The 15363-nt window shown below is 38.4% G+C and overlaps 1 long non-coding RNA gene across 2 annotated transcripts in view; it reads left to right on the top strand.

The window, feature by feature from the left end:
* LOC109202791 (uncharacterized) overlaps positions 1–15363 on the top strand; it is a 39005-nt gene extending 23642 nt beyond the window's left edge. Inside the window, exons 2-8 of one of the 2 annotated variants that reach the window (XR_003220757.1) lie at positions 3331–3402; positions 5223–7171; positions 8087–8147; positions 8261–8309; positions 12477–12609; positions 12836–12928; positions 13579–15363. This is a non-coding gene — a long non-coding RNA (uncharacterized LOC109202791). Of the gene's footprint in view, positions 1–3330; positions 3403–5222; positions 8148–8260; positions 8310–12476; positions 12610–12835; positions 12929–13578 lie in introns of both variants that reach the window. The other variant, XR_002062721.2, reaches the window with a different exon arrangement.

The raw sequence follows: 15363 nt of genomic DNA, 5'->3' as shown, positions 1-15363 counted from the left end.
TGTCAAGACATCACATATTTGCAAAAATGCTCCAACGTTTTTGGACACATCTATTTTTTTTTAATGCTTTGTGGCAGCTTTTGAACAGCTGTGGCATCTATTAATGTCAAATCTAGCCTTTATTTAACAACATAAGCAAACTGCTTTTATATTTAACCAACTTTTCTGTTTAATTACATTTTAAATCATAATAATAATAACAATAGTATTTATTTTGTTAAAAAATGTGTTTAAAAACAGGTTTTGTTGTGAAAGCTATAATCCAGATTAGTGGCTTATTAAATGGTTAAAGCCTAGGTTGGCTTTATACTTGAGAATAAAGTAATATAGCTTGTCCTTCTAAAGAATTAAGTTAAATTCCACAGTTGAATCATAAGAAACATTATGTTACATATAAACCCTGCCATATGTTGGATCTGGTCATTTTGCTTGTTAGAAACTTTATATATTGGAAGTTAGCGTTTAACAAGCATGTAATGATTATATTTAAACTAGTTGGTCTTATTTTAAACACATATCTCTTTAGGCCTAAACTGACAGTGCCAATACCACACATTCAGACACAGCAGTAGATGGTGTTTTTAATACTATATGTGTTAGTCTAATTTGGTTGTATGGGTCTACATTGACCTTCTGTGTTGTAAATTATAATGATTGCACAGCCATTAAGGATCAAATCAGCTTCTAAAAAAATTTTCTGTTTTTTCTCCCTCTGCTTGCTTCTTGCTGTCTTTGAGGCTCGGGACCAGCACTCCTGCTGTTGGACAGAAAGACATCAACTCAGTGGTATTTTGGTTTTCCAATATATCAGCAACTGTCAGTAACAATTATATTAATCATCCTGAACTTTCATCATACTTGTGGCGTGGGTGTGGTCTCTGGCCAGCTGCAGAGGAGGGGTGACACAGTGAGCTCGCGGGGCGGTGCAGGGGCGGGGTGAACAGGTGTGCTGGGATCTGACAGTGATTGTGTCTCTTTATATGTTGGCAGTGACAGTTGGAGAGGAGGAAGAGCGGACGTGACAGCAGAGAGAGCGGGAGTGTCTGTGTCCCAGTGAAAAACGAAAACCACAGTTTCAAATAAAAGTTCTGCTGTCAGCACATTCGCGTCTAGCATATGCTTAAGATCAGCCTTTTTTACTTATTGTTTTGTTTGTGCTTTGGTTTGGGAAAGTTGTTTCTTTACTGATCTTTTCCTGTCTTCTGTTATTACACTTGAGATATGACTGCACGATACTGTTGCTGTGACTCCAGTTAATTCTACAAGACATGCTGTGTAAGTAAACAAACAACAACAGTTTGATCTGCATTTCTTGAAAGATCACATCCCCCAAACTTAGTTTTGAGGGTCTACACTGTATATAGTGAAGTCTGCAAGTTTTCTAACAGCAAAATTTGTTTTGTGCCCAAATCATTTTGCAGATCATTAGAATGAAAGTTATTGGCCATGTTTGCATAGCCCTTTTTAAAATGATGCTTTCATGACATTGTTGGGTGGTGGTCAGGGCTATGCAGACTGACAAGTGGGACGTTGAATGTCACCTCTCCGGTGGGGAGGGAGCCTGAGTTTGTCTAAATTGGAGTCTGTTTTATACCAAATGCAGAAAAAAATGTTTTAAAAAAGCAATTAAGTTCATGTTCCAAAAAATATGATTGTTTGCTTGCAGGACACCAGGAGAGATGAGTCCTCCGTCACAGATGGTGTGGTCAGTGAAGATGATCGCCTGCAGGTTCAAGCTCATTGCATCTCCAACCCACATCCACTGCCACTGTACTTAAGGGAAGTTAAAGACTTTCTTCTGCACCTACATTTGGATCATCTCGATCCATGACAGTCATTCAGGCAGTAATGCCTGGACTGGAAACAAGCATCCTTAAAATAATACAACATTCCAGATCCTGTGTTGGAATGGAAAACAAATGTGTTGTTTAAATTAGAGACTGCACTTTTGACAGAACAACAAATATTTTTTATTTTGATTATATAAGTAATGTAACTACAAAACAAACTTGTGGTAGGCCTAAACTTATTTTCTTAATAATTAAATCTGAGACTTTGTTTCATTGTAAGATTATAACAGTGATGGCAATATAATTATATGTTGTTCAAGAGAACAGTGTCCAGTATGTTGGCTGTTGTACTTTTTTGCATTTGAAAATAAAAGTTGGGCTCATTTTAACATCATTACAAAAAGTGTTGTTAATTATTTTTAATCATATTCAGGTTACCACAAATTGTTTTTTCATTTAGTTGAACTTAACATGTTTGTCAGTAGGTAAACAATTAGTATTGTACAGTCAGAAATATCAAGTTATTCTTAATACTGCAGACTTGCAATGAATAAGTTGTCCTAACAGTCATCTTAAGTAAGCTTTACTTTTTAAGTTTTTTTTTGTTTTTTTAAGGCAACGTGTTTGCATATTTTTTTGAGTTCTGGAAACTAAATAGGTTTTAACTCTGTACTCAAAGGGAAGAAGTTGCCTTAACTTAGTCATCTTAAGCAAACTTTACTCAATTTTTTTGAGGCAACGAGTTTGCATAGGTTTTTTGAGTTCTGGGAACTAACGAGGTTGTACAGTGTGAAACTAGCACCACTCGCTAACTATGGTCCGTTTCATGTTATTAATATGCAAATTTTTATGAGCATGGATCAACAGCCACTGATCAATGAGCATGAGTACCTTTCACAGAGTGCTTGGAAAAGGCCACAATTGCACCTAAAGGCCAGTGGCCACTCTTTCAGTGATGAGGATGTACACATCCTGGACTTTCCTTTTTGATAAAGCATGCAGTTAGGGCTGGATCAGGTGACTCTGAATTACCAATTACCAATGACAATGGGTCAATGGCCATGAATGCCATTCTCTGTGAATGGTACTCATGTACTCATGTCTATGACAGTTTGCATATTAATGATCATGAAACTGACCTCCCAGCCCATTGTTCCTTCAGTGGTGCTAGTTTCAGTCATTGTGCAAATGTAATGTTTATACAATTGGAAACCTGCAGTCAGCTGAGATTGAAGAAGTCACCTGATGATGATGATGATGAAATGTTTCTCCCACTGAAGACATCCAGATGAACAGAAGCAACCTTTGCGGGTATATCTAGTTCAATGCTTGGGCAATGTGCTGTTTGACTCAGGCTATATTTATTATAGCCAGTCATATATTATATCAGCTGTATTTTGATTGGTATTTATGTGCAGTAAATAATGTATTATTTTTCCTTCAATACAGAAAACTTTAAAGGCCTTCTTGACCTCACCTAAGGACAAAAAAGGAATCATACTTATTGTGATTTTTGATGTTGATGTTGTTGTGTTTGCAGGTGTTTGATGAACCAGCAGAGGTGGATGCCCTCAAAGCCAAACTGGATGAAATAGTCAGGATTCACAGCCAGGTTCTATTCTATTCTATTCTATTCTATTCTATTCTGTTATATATATATTAGTGAACTTTTAACCCTCTGGGCTTGTTCAAAATCACTAACTTTTCAGCTTGTTCATGGCCAAAAGTGGCCGCCAAAAGATTAGGTCTGTAATTTTTATTATTTTTATGTTTTTTTGCCATTTTTTCTGCATAAAGCTTTTAACTAACTTCAGTTCTTTTCATAAATATAAAATAGTTACTACTTTTTAAATTTTTAACCCTTTAAACACCAGTTTGTTTGTCCACTGCACTAGCTGGAAGACAACCTCAAATCTCGCAATTTTATATAATTGCATTGCTACTGAAAATTCTTGTATTATTAATAGTAGAGTCTGGGGCATGTAATTGATTCACATCAACATTGATTATAATGCATTGTTATTTTTGTGCAGAGAGAGCAAAAACATAAAAACTCCCTCTCAGCTTGTTCGTGGCCAAAAATGGCCACCCCCTGTTTACTTTTACAAAATGCTATAAAATTCATATATATTAAGAAAAAATTCCACTTTTTTTGACTTGATTTTTTAGATTACATCAGTGCTGTTCATGAAAATCAAAATTTCATTCAAATTCAGAATTTTAACCCTTTAAATACCAGTTAGATCACATAATCCTAGGAACTCATAAATGGAAAAAATCATAAAACCCCAATTTTTTTCCAAATAAAACATGCCATCTGATTTATTTTCTAACCATGATGGAGGTTAGATGTATTGCAATAATTAACAGTATCAATGAGTTTTATGCATCTTTGTTTTTTTGTGCAGTGACAGAAAAACAAAAAAACTCCCCTCTCAGCTTGTTCGTGGCCAAAAATGGCCACCCCCGTTTATGTTTACAAAATGCTATAAAATTCATATATATTAAGAAGAATTTCCAGTTTTTTTGACTTGATTTTTTAGATTAGCATCAGTGCTGTTCATCAAGACCAAAAGTTTAATCAAATCCAGAATTTTAACCGTTTATATACCAGTTAAATCACATAATTTTAATGATTTACAAAGGGATAAAAGCATAAAATCCCCAATTTTTTTTCTAAATAATACATGCAAACTGATTTATTTTCTAACCATGATGGAGGTTAGATGCATAGCAATAATTAAAAGTATCAATGAGTTTTATGCATCTTTGTTTTTTTGTGCAGTGACAGAAAAACAAAAAAACTCCCTCTCAGCTTGTTCGTGGCCAAAAATGGCCACCCCTGTTTACATTTACAAAATACTATAAAATTAATATATATTAAAACATTTTTCTACTTTCATTGACTTGATTTTTTAAATTAGCACCAGTCCTAGTCATGAAAACCAAAATATAATTCAAATTCAGATATTATACCCTTTGAATACCAGTCAGATTATGTATTATTGTTGTAAAAATAGTAATAAAGTTCAAATTTTTTAGCATATGAATGATGAAACCTAATATTTCTTTTTATCATTATTGCAGGTCAGTAACAGTAACAATGATTTATTTTTACTTTTTTTAAAGGGGGGTGAATGAATGGCCAAAAAGAAAATGGTGTGTTAGTGGCCAGAAAGGCAATTTAATGACCAAATAACCACTGAAATTACCAATAAAATGATCAAAATTTATATTCCAGTGTGTGCTTCTGTGTGCATCCTCATTAGCAGCAAGATGTGCTAACCACAGTACAGTGGTTTTTGTAGGCACACTTTCTACACCTGGTGCAAGGGGCTGCTGTTCCAGTCCTGGAGGTGCGCCTTTTGCACGTTCTCATTTTGTTGGTGGGGTGTGGGTCACACTCTGGTTCAGACCACTCTTCATTTGTAGGTTGTAGAGGACTCCCCCACTTCAGTGAAGTTGTTTCCGGCGGGACAAAGGCATCGTATCCCAAGACATCCAGGAGATTGGAGAAAAGAGCCAGCAGCCATCAGTTAGTTTTCCTTCTACAACTCGAGGTGCCAACACCCTCTAAGTTATCCAAGCAATATTTGTGCCTATTGTAGTCCAGGATTGCTTCTTGCTTTCACACATCCTTTATTCCCCATCACTGACTGCTGGTTCCCTGTGTGTTGCTGTCAAAAGAAGCACATTCCTCCGTTGCTTTGGCATGTGGGATATCGCCGTGGTAGTTTTGGTGAAGCCAAAGACAGAAAACAAAATCTTCCTCTGTTGCAACTGGAGGAGCTGGGGAGGAAGCTCTGGGTTGTTTCCCCTGTGCCAGTTTTCATCTGAGGAGTTCCTCTGCCAAGGTGACCGAAGTAAAGACGTTGTCCTCTAAGCTCCTCCGTCAGTTGGAGTCTGAACCCCATGCCATTTATTACTTCCTGAGAGCTTCCAGTGTTGTCATCCAACATGCTATGTATTGCTTTATTCTGGTTTAGGCTTTATCTCCACTTCATTTATAATCCTCCAATTCTCACACCTTCGCCTCCTGTGCAGGTTTGTAAGGCTGCACAGCAGCTAAAAGATCTCCTTTGTTATAAAAAAGTCAAAAGTAGATCTCAGGCTGCTAATGCAGGGAACTGCATACAGGGTGAGCCCTGGTTTGATACCAGTGGGTACTGGATTGTAGAGCAGTCTCTCTTCAGTGGTGGGCCCACATGGTTTTCCTTTCATGAGGGATCCACTCAGTCACCGGCTCCTCGGTCTCAGAAAATGCTCCTATGTTCTTTTCCATCAGCTGCTCGGCCTCCACCTCCATGCCCCCCAACCCCAATCCTCCCCCAAAGAAGAGGATTCAGGCACTGGCTAGTAATCATCAGTGGTGATGCAGTCAGCCTCTTTGGAGATTGGCCCCTCATTTTCTGGAGAGGAAGTTTCTTCATCTTGGGCAGATGTCTTTTCTTCAAGGGCAGAGGACTGCTTGATGTCCTTGCTCTCTGACCAGATCATATAGACAGTGCTTGAAGCAGTGATGACCTTCTTGCCATATTGCCAGAATAAATGTTCTGGAAGCTGTTAGGCTTACTTACAGCAGTAGCTCTGTCTGCACCTGCATAAACTCCAGGACACGTTTACAAACAGTGTTTGTTGTTGTTTGCGCTGCAGCTGCAGGTTTGAACTCTGCAAAATGTCCTGTGATTGTTTTTTTAAGAGTTAATATTTTGGGTATGGTATCTTTTTATGAAAAATACAAGAGTAAAAGTGCTTTTAACATGTGCTTTGTTAAGATTCATTTTGAGGAGAGAGAGGTGGAGGAGATCGGAATAACACACTGACCCTGCCAGGTGGAGTCAAACGATGAGTTTAATGAACACACGCGTGGGAGAATGAGCTGACCCTGTACACAGACAGCATCAAAATCTCATCTCAACAATGACACAGCATTAGTTTTATCCCGTCGAGGTATATTTTTACTGACGCCCTCTCTACGTCAGTCACATGCATCAGTTTCAAAACCACAAATGTTCTATTTGACAACTTGTGACACAATTAAAAGAACATTGCCTCGTCCATATCCCAGGTGCACTCAAAAAAGTCAACTAAGGCAGTTGTTTGATTAATTCAATAGACATTTGTCTATTTAACATGAACGTATTGAGTTTAGGTTTTTAAATCATTATCAGTTGTTGGTTTAACATAAAATAACAAAAAGTTTAATGAACTAGATTTGCATTATTCAGTTCAATTAAATGTAATCATTTTAAATCAACAACTCTAAAACCGATGCCTAGTGCGCATGCTCAAACTTCCCAGAAGTGAAGAGGCGGGAACGCGGAAAAAGTTATGTGTTCAGTGAACTGCCGTTTCCCTCTGCGGATTCTTCCACAATACAGGTAAGTAATAAATAACTGAAAATATCTTAGTCAAACGAAGTTGTTCCGTTGGTTAATTGTTTAACAATGTTTTTAATTCCAAATGTGTAATTTGTCATTAGACAGCGGGAGTGGAGCAAATACAGTGAAAATCGGGTATTAGACGGTACCAATCGGTACCGTCTAATACCTGATTTCTAATCCGCTCCGGCTATATTTATATTATTATTAGCATTTCCACTTCATTGCTTTTCTTTTTTTTGGTTACCCGTTTTTGCAGTTAGTCTTATAGTGTTTTTAGCGGTTATTGATATGTTTAGTTCAATATCTAACACGTTTGTAATTCACTTTCAAAGTAAATGAAGTTAGCTAAAGCTAGTATGGTTGTCTCATTAAACTTTTACCTAGCTCTGTTAGCATTCACTTTGGTTTTAACTGACGGTTATTGCAAGACATGGTCTTTCTTCACTTTTTCTTATTATCATTTGCATTTCTTCTTCTTTCTTTCTTTCTTTCTTTCTTTCTCTCTCCTTTTTTTTTTAAGCATTCGGCCTCTCGCGGTAATGCAAGTTAAACTAGCGTGCGCGAGTTGCTAAATATTAGCTGTGTCTAAATTCAGGGGCTGCATCCTTCGAATTGACTTGAACGCTAGTGCATGGGAAAAAGAGCATGAACACGAGGTCAGAGGAAAAGGCAATGGCGGATAGTTGTGAAAATTGCCTGTCGGACCTTTACCGCAACTACCAGCATCTTTATTGCATAGTGTGAAACACTGCTATTACATTTGGCAAGAGATTGGATATTTATCTGTGAATTTTATATTGCACGAGGTATTTATATGTATTTGTACTTTTTTTAATATACATTTGCAACAAAGTAAAAAAAATCCACTGTGGAATTTTTATAAAATAATTTTGTCTGTTTTCTTTACCATAGTAACACCACAAAGAAAGCTGCCCCCTTTTCCTGATTGTTTGTGCCTCCTCTTTAATACATGGTAAGTTTTTACCATCATACATTATTTATGATAGTTTTATGATTTAATCAAAGTGGGAAAAAAAGGTGCCAATAAAACCATCCTTAAAACTGCTTCTCTTTTTTTTCTTTCAGTGACTTGTATGTGGCAGTGCAAGCGTCGTTCCATCAGGGAGAGTAGTAGGTACAAATTATTGAAACACTGTAGATTACATCACCATTATGGACCCAGCCAGCGTTATCTTTGTATATATGTAAATTGTCCATGCACATTTAAGACTTGGTGTGGACTAAAAACACATGTTTACAGATGTCATTCTTCTCATTTTAAACAGACAGCTGTCAGTTCAGTCACTTTTAGGTGTGAGTTATGTGACTGCAGTGACCTTACCACAGAGAGAGATTATTTTGGACATATTGGATCACATTTACGAAATAGTGAGACAGTAACTTGTGTATTTTCAGGCTGCTCTTCAAGACAAATATCTTTGATACATTTTATTCACACAAAAAGAGGAAGCATCATTCAGATTCACTTAAAGATTTCAAGGTAGGTTTAGTGGTGTGTTTTGACTCAGCACAACATTCTGATGACCCTGAAGGTGTAGGTGCTAGTTGCTCTGATTTTTTTTTAGATCCTGAAGTTGGAACTGAGTTGGTGTCAGGAAGTAATCATTCCACTGAAAATTTGACAGATCTTGTTGAACAGAAAATAGCTGGGATATTGTTAAAATTGGAACATATATTTCAAATTCCAGCTACAGCAGTAGATGGCTTGGTGGAGGAGTTGTTTTTTGTTAAGTTCTGCTTGTACTTCAATCACAAAAGTGTGAGATTCGGTGGCCCGTTATATTTTAGATAGCAAGGAGTTTATTAAACTTCACCGAAACAATCTGCAAATTTCATTAAAATTTAATAAACAATCATCTTGTCTTTATTTTTAGTTGCCACAGACCTTAAACACTTCAAGCTGTAAGCTAATGATAGTTATATAAGAGCAGATGCTGCTGGTGCAATAAGCTGTACGTTTTACGTCCAATGGATGCATGATCTGATTAGTCGACTAATCGCAAAAATAATCGGTGACTAGTCGACTATCAAAATAATCGTTTGTGGCAGCCCTAGTTGCATGTAATTTATGTTTTGTAGTCCAAAACTAAAAGTACTATCTGTTGTTGGTTCCTGTATCACTGAAAATAGTAATGTGAAAGAGTAAGTACCATTTAATTTAGTAGGTTTTATGTATCAGGACATAAGAATCATCCGCATCCTACCTCGTCATAAAATGTTGTAAATACAGCCTCAGATGGCATTCTGTTAACACTTAAACCAAAACCTCTACTGTTATACAGGTACTCTGGTCTGCTTTTTTACAGGTCTACATTGAATAGAATAGAATAAAATTCAACTTTATTGTCATTGCACATGCACAGGTACAGGGCAACGAAATGCAGTTTGCATCCATCCAGAAAGTGCTTTAGCCGTGATATAGATATATTACAATATATGTTAGCAATAATATAGATGTGTAAGTATATTACAGAAATGGGTCTATTATGGTATGTTATAATGTACACGGTGTGAAGTATGTTATGAATATTCTATAACTATAAGTATGTACAGGCTGTAGTGAGTACAGGCTATGAACAGGATATAAATATGAAATAAAAACTATACAGAAATATGAGATATACAGTTATACAGAAATGTGAACTATGCAAGTTATAAACAGTTGTAGGATTAAAAATTATCGTATGTACAGAATGATATTTACACAGAAATATACAGTAGTGGTAAAGTGCTAGTGGTTGTGGGTGTGTGTATGTTCAGTCCATGAGTTTAACGTGGGTCAGATGTCAGGAGGCAGAGTTCAGGAGTCCGACAGCTGTGGGGAAGAAGCTGTTCCGGTACCTGGTGGTCTTAGTCCGGAGGCTCCTGTAGCGCCTCCCAGAGGGCAGGAGGGTGAAGAGTCCATGTGATGGGTGACTGGGGTCTCTGATGATTTTCCCAGCCCTTTTCAGACACCGCTTCCTGTAGATGTCCTTTATGGCAGGAAGTGGTGCTCCGGCGATGCGTTGGGCAGTTTTCACGACCCTCTGCAACGCCTTCCGGTCCGAGGCAGAGCAGTTCCCGTACCAGACTGTTATACAGTTGGTCAGGATGCTCTCGATGATGCAGCGATAGAAGTTCACCAGGATGTCTGAGGACAGGTGGTTCTTCCTCAGAGTCCTCAAGAAGAAGAGGCGCTGGTGAGCCTTCTTGACCAGCTTGGAGCAGTTGGTCGTCCAGATGAGATCCTCGGAGATGTGGACTCCCAGGAACTTGAAGCTGCTCACACGCTCCACAGCCGTCCCCTTAATGTGGATGGGTGGATGTGGGTCAGCATTCCTCCTGTAGTCCACGATGAGCTCCTTAGTCTTCTCAGTGTTAAGCAGCAGGTTGTTTGTGTCGCACCACTCAGCCAGACGATCCACCTCCTCCCTGTAGGCGGTCTCATCGTTGTCGCTGATGAGGCCAATCACTGTGGTGTCATCTGCAAACTTAATGATGGTGTTGGAACCATCAGCAGGTCTGCAGTCATGGGTGAAGAGGGAGTAGAGGAAAGGGCTCATCACACAGCCTTGTGGTACACCGGTGTTCATTGTGATTGTTGATGAGCAGCGGTTATCCAGTCGGACATGTTGAGGGCGGTTGGTCAGGAAGTCCAGTAACCATTTGCAGATGAGGAAACTGATGCCCAGGTCTGTCAGTTTCCTGATGAGTTGTGAGGGGTGGATTGTATTGAATGCTGAACTGAAGTCTATAAACAGCATTCTGGCGTAGGTGGTGTTGTTGTCCAGGTGTGAGAGGACAGAGTGCAGTGCGATGGAGACTGCATCCTCTGTGCTCCTGTTCTGGCAGTATGCAAATTGGTGGGGGTCCAGGGTTGGGGGGGAGACAGGATTTGAAGTGTGCTAAGACCAGCTGCTCTAAGCACTTAGTGATGATGGGGGTGAGTGCTACTGGGCGGTAGTCATTGAGGCTAGATGGGTTGGAGTTTTTGGGTATCGGGACGATGGAGGTGGATTTGAAGCAGGCCGGTACCACAGCGTGGGCCAAGGACAAATTGAATATGTCTGTGAGCACTCCTGCAAGCTCCCCAGAACACGCTCTGAGAACACGCCCGGGGATGCCATCAGGACCTGCAGCCTTGTGGACATTGATCCTGCTCAGCAAATGCACAAAGAGACATTTGTGCATTTGTTTTTTAAGCCTGTTTTAGAAGACGCAACGTAGCGGCATATCAGAGTAATATTCCCGCAATGGTGTGTCTTCTAAATGTGCCACTATGCCTTGGCGAAACGCGATATTGCTGCATTCTGTGCCTGCAAGCTTCATAGTAATATTACCGCAATTTTGCTTCAATGCTGGACTTGTGAATGAAGTCTTTGCGCTAGAGAGGGAGGTCTCCTGATGACATATGGAATGTGTGCTGGCCTCGGCTGACCAGGACATTCTCAGCTTTACCCACAAACGTTTATCAACCCGTGATTTTTTATTTTTATTTTATTTGTTTTTTACACAGAAGGGATCAGTCTAATTGAGTGCTATGACTTTTCCTGGGTTCAGTGAATGCAACAGAGGCATGACTGTATGACCGATCAGACAGGCGTTGTGCTAAAACGGAGAATCCTCCACACTTTATTGTCAGACAGCTGGAGTTTAATCTAAGCTACCAATATTTACAGTGGTCCCGAAAGAAAAGAGGGACTATTCTCCATCGTGTTTTAAAGCAGGTGCTGCGTCCGTCTGCCTCTTGCCTTCCTAACTGCAGCTCCTCGCCACAGACAGCTCATTGCACATTTTCTCCAGCTCGTAACTAACGGGTTAAATTGAGCAGCAGCATAAATCTTGAAAACACACTCGATGGTGAAACATATGCACAGCAGTATCGCAAACATGTGGATCGCTTTCCTCTGAGGGTTTCTTAATATCTGTATTTATTGAAGTTTTTAAACCTAAAGTGATTTTAATTTAGTGTGTCATATTAGAAATGATTATAGGTTATTGCTTGAATGTTTATAGACCTGTTTACCGGTCTCTTCCGTCTGACGCTGTATGCGCAACCCTGCACGTCACAGCCCGCCCCTAGACCCCTCTTTATCCCGTCATGGCTTAATCTTTTGTGAAAAGCATCTGATGGCAGCCACAGCTAAGATCTTATAATTGACCAAAAGCTTCTCAGAAGCCGTCGTTGATGACAGCACTGATGTCTGCATGGTCTTCTAAAAGCAGCTTTAGTCAGCTTGGATGTGAAGTGAGTGAAATATACAGTTGAGTTTTTAATCAATGTATTTGTTCTCTATTGCAGATTGACAAGGAGTTTCTGCGAATCACCACAAAGCCTCTGCTATCCACTTTCTTTGCCGAGCTTGACCAATACGCGCCACACTTAATGGAAATCTTTCTGAGCAAAGGAGGGACACCTGGAAAGAAAATAAGAGGTCTCATGCTTGCCATCTCCAAGTTTTGTATTAGGATTGAGTAGACTTTGTCATAGGCAGCAAAAATAACTTTTATTTGGAGATGAAGTTGTCAATTTTGTTTCGGCTTAACAAATGGTACATGCCAGGTTCTAACCTAAAGAATAATTATGCAAGTTAACTGATTACCCTAGCTTTAAGAAAAACAGCCTGGTTTTGGCTCATATTATCTCCTCCTCCTCTCCAGCATGACAACATCCATACCAGACGAGCATGCATCTTGAAGTCCTTGTGCATCTACCTAAACGAAGACTATGAGAAGTTAATAAAGGAGTACTTGGTGAGTCACTGTGACAGCATGTTGACTGTAACATTCTCATACAAATTGTGACGTTGCCTCAAATGCAACTGTACTAACACTTCTATACCTGTTTTATTCTAGCAGCTGAATTAGCCTTTTCTCGAGTCCTGTCCCCCTAAGTTACTCTTGCTACGTCAGACAAACAAATGGTTTCCTCTGCGCACCAAAGGGTACCCAAATGTGCGAGCAGACATGCTTCATAATGTTCGGTACATTTACCTGGGAGTGGGGCCATCCACACTGTTTAATCCATTCACGTTGTTTTTGACTTTGTGAATGGAAAGAACACAACTCCTCCAGACACAATTTTTCGGGGTATCGGTGGGCACACCGCTTCACTGTCTTGCTTCAGGTTAATGTTTGTCAGACACAGTAACGGTTGCTATAATGTGTAATTGGACAATGGCCCTTTCGGGGGAGGGCCCAGTGAGAGGTCAATTATGCCACCTCTTTTGACATGAGAGGTGTATTTTATAATTTATGTATTGGAGTAATTACTAACAACTACTTTAGTGGTGTGTAATTTTCTGTTTATTACTTTGACTACTTGGATTTTATGAACAGCATAGAAACAGTTGTTTAAACAATCTCTTAAATTTTACTTTGTTGTCTTATATTTTTTCACGTAGGATACGGAAAGCGAGGCAAAAAGCTGCATGGAGCAAACTGTGATGGGGGTGTACGTCATCCAGAAGGAGGGGTGCTGAACCTGAAGATGACCCAGAGGACATTGGTGTCGTGATTGAGGGTGTGGAGGCTCTCACTGATTTGGGTAACATTGCACAAGCATGTGCTCTGTTGTTTGGACTCATATACTGTTTGAACCTGAGCTACCCACCAGAACTTAAATGCACCTTTGAAGTCCTCCAGAAGATAATTTTAAATCTTGATGGACAAAAGCTCTCTTCAAAGGCACAGTTTCTGAAAAACAAGCTTATGGGGTGAGAGCACTTGAAAATGACTGATAGGTCTTGAATGGTTCATTGGTGCAATGGTGATTTCCAATATATAATGTTAACATTTGAGTTTATATTTTTTTTCTTTCATTTAAAAAATATATTTTTTTAAGTTTTTGGATTCTCTCTGTTGGGCAATTCACCTTTTATACAGCACTGCAGATGATTTTTGTTTGTCTTTATATAGATGGCTCAAAATGGATCAGAAGTACTGTTCTGTTAATTATTTTTCATTTAATTTCAAGTTTGTAGTATAGGTACTAATTCACACATACCATAATGCTGTCATGTGTTGAATGAAGATATCATTGGAGTGCTTTAGTGCCCCCCTCTTTTTTTCCCCCTTTGTAGAACAAAGTCAACATTTTACAGAAACTGCATTGAGGGGTTTTCCCCGAGAAATGTTCATTGTTGTTTTTAGCTGCACTGTTACTATGTTTATGTGTCAAGGGCCTGTAAAGTTTAAGACCACTGCCACCTGTTAAGTTCACTGTATTATTTTATTGTGTCAATTTTGCTTGCTAGTATGTTTTAAAACACAGCAAAACTATATTGCTAGCTGTGGAGAACTGCAACCAAAATTAAAAAATAAATACAGAAATATAAAAATTGGTCAAACTAATAATTATTACAATGAGATACACCAAACAAATGTAGTTTTTCATTTCAAGTAATTAATTGTATTTGAAAAAAATTGTCATGTCATCTAATTTGATGTTAAGCCTTCTGTTTCTATTTTAGTTTTACTTCCTAAATTTTTTTCCAAATTCACACAATAGTAATTCTATTTTGTCAAATGTTTTAACTTGCCAAGTGGGAGTGTATTTTTATCTTTTAGTTTAATTTTTTAAAATACAGTTAATATATTGAGCAAATTTTGCATCTATTTTTAGTTGTGGAAGCTTTGGTTCCAACATATTACCTATATAAATATTCTAACGTTTTACCTTTTGAAGTGGCATAATGCTTGCAGGTGTACAAAATGGTAAGCTTTTATATTGTCCACTAAATGCAGTTAATAAAGTTAATGTTATCATAATCTGATTGTGACTTTTTTGTAAAGTAGTGGGTTTCTAAATGTGTAACAAATGAAAACAAATCTAATTGAAATAATTCGATTGAAATGAGTGAAATCATCAGCCCCATATTGGTTTATTAAGCAAGACTTGCAGTAATTGCCTTGATTAACAAAGTAGTTGTTCAAACAACAAGATTTAATTGTGTTTTCCAAAAGTTTTTAACCTGTGTAGAATGAATTAAAACACATTTCACTCTATATACTTAAATAAATCACTTCAAACCAATGCAAGTATACCATGTTGATCCAACGTAATCGGATTACATTAAACCACCAAATGCCAAATGTGTTGGTTTGACATGATCGAAAATGGTTTATTGTACTTGGTTGAATTGTGTGCAAATTGGGTGCCATGATTAAATTGTGTTCATCCAACATCA

The sequence above is a fragment of the Oreochromis niloticus genome, linkage group LG7 (assembly GCF_001858045.2).
Source record: "Oreochromis niloticus isolate F11D_XX linkage group LG7, O_niloticus_UMD_NMBU, whole genome shotgun sequence".
Lineage (NCBI taxonomy): Eukaryota > Metazoa > Chordata > Actinopteri > Cichliformes > Cichlidae > Oreochromis > Oreochromis niloticus.
The sequence above is the reverse complement of the archived record's forward strand: the minus strand, read 5'-3'. Positions and strand labels throughout refer to the sequence as shown.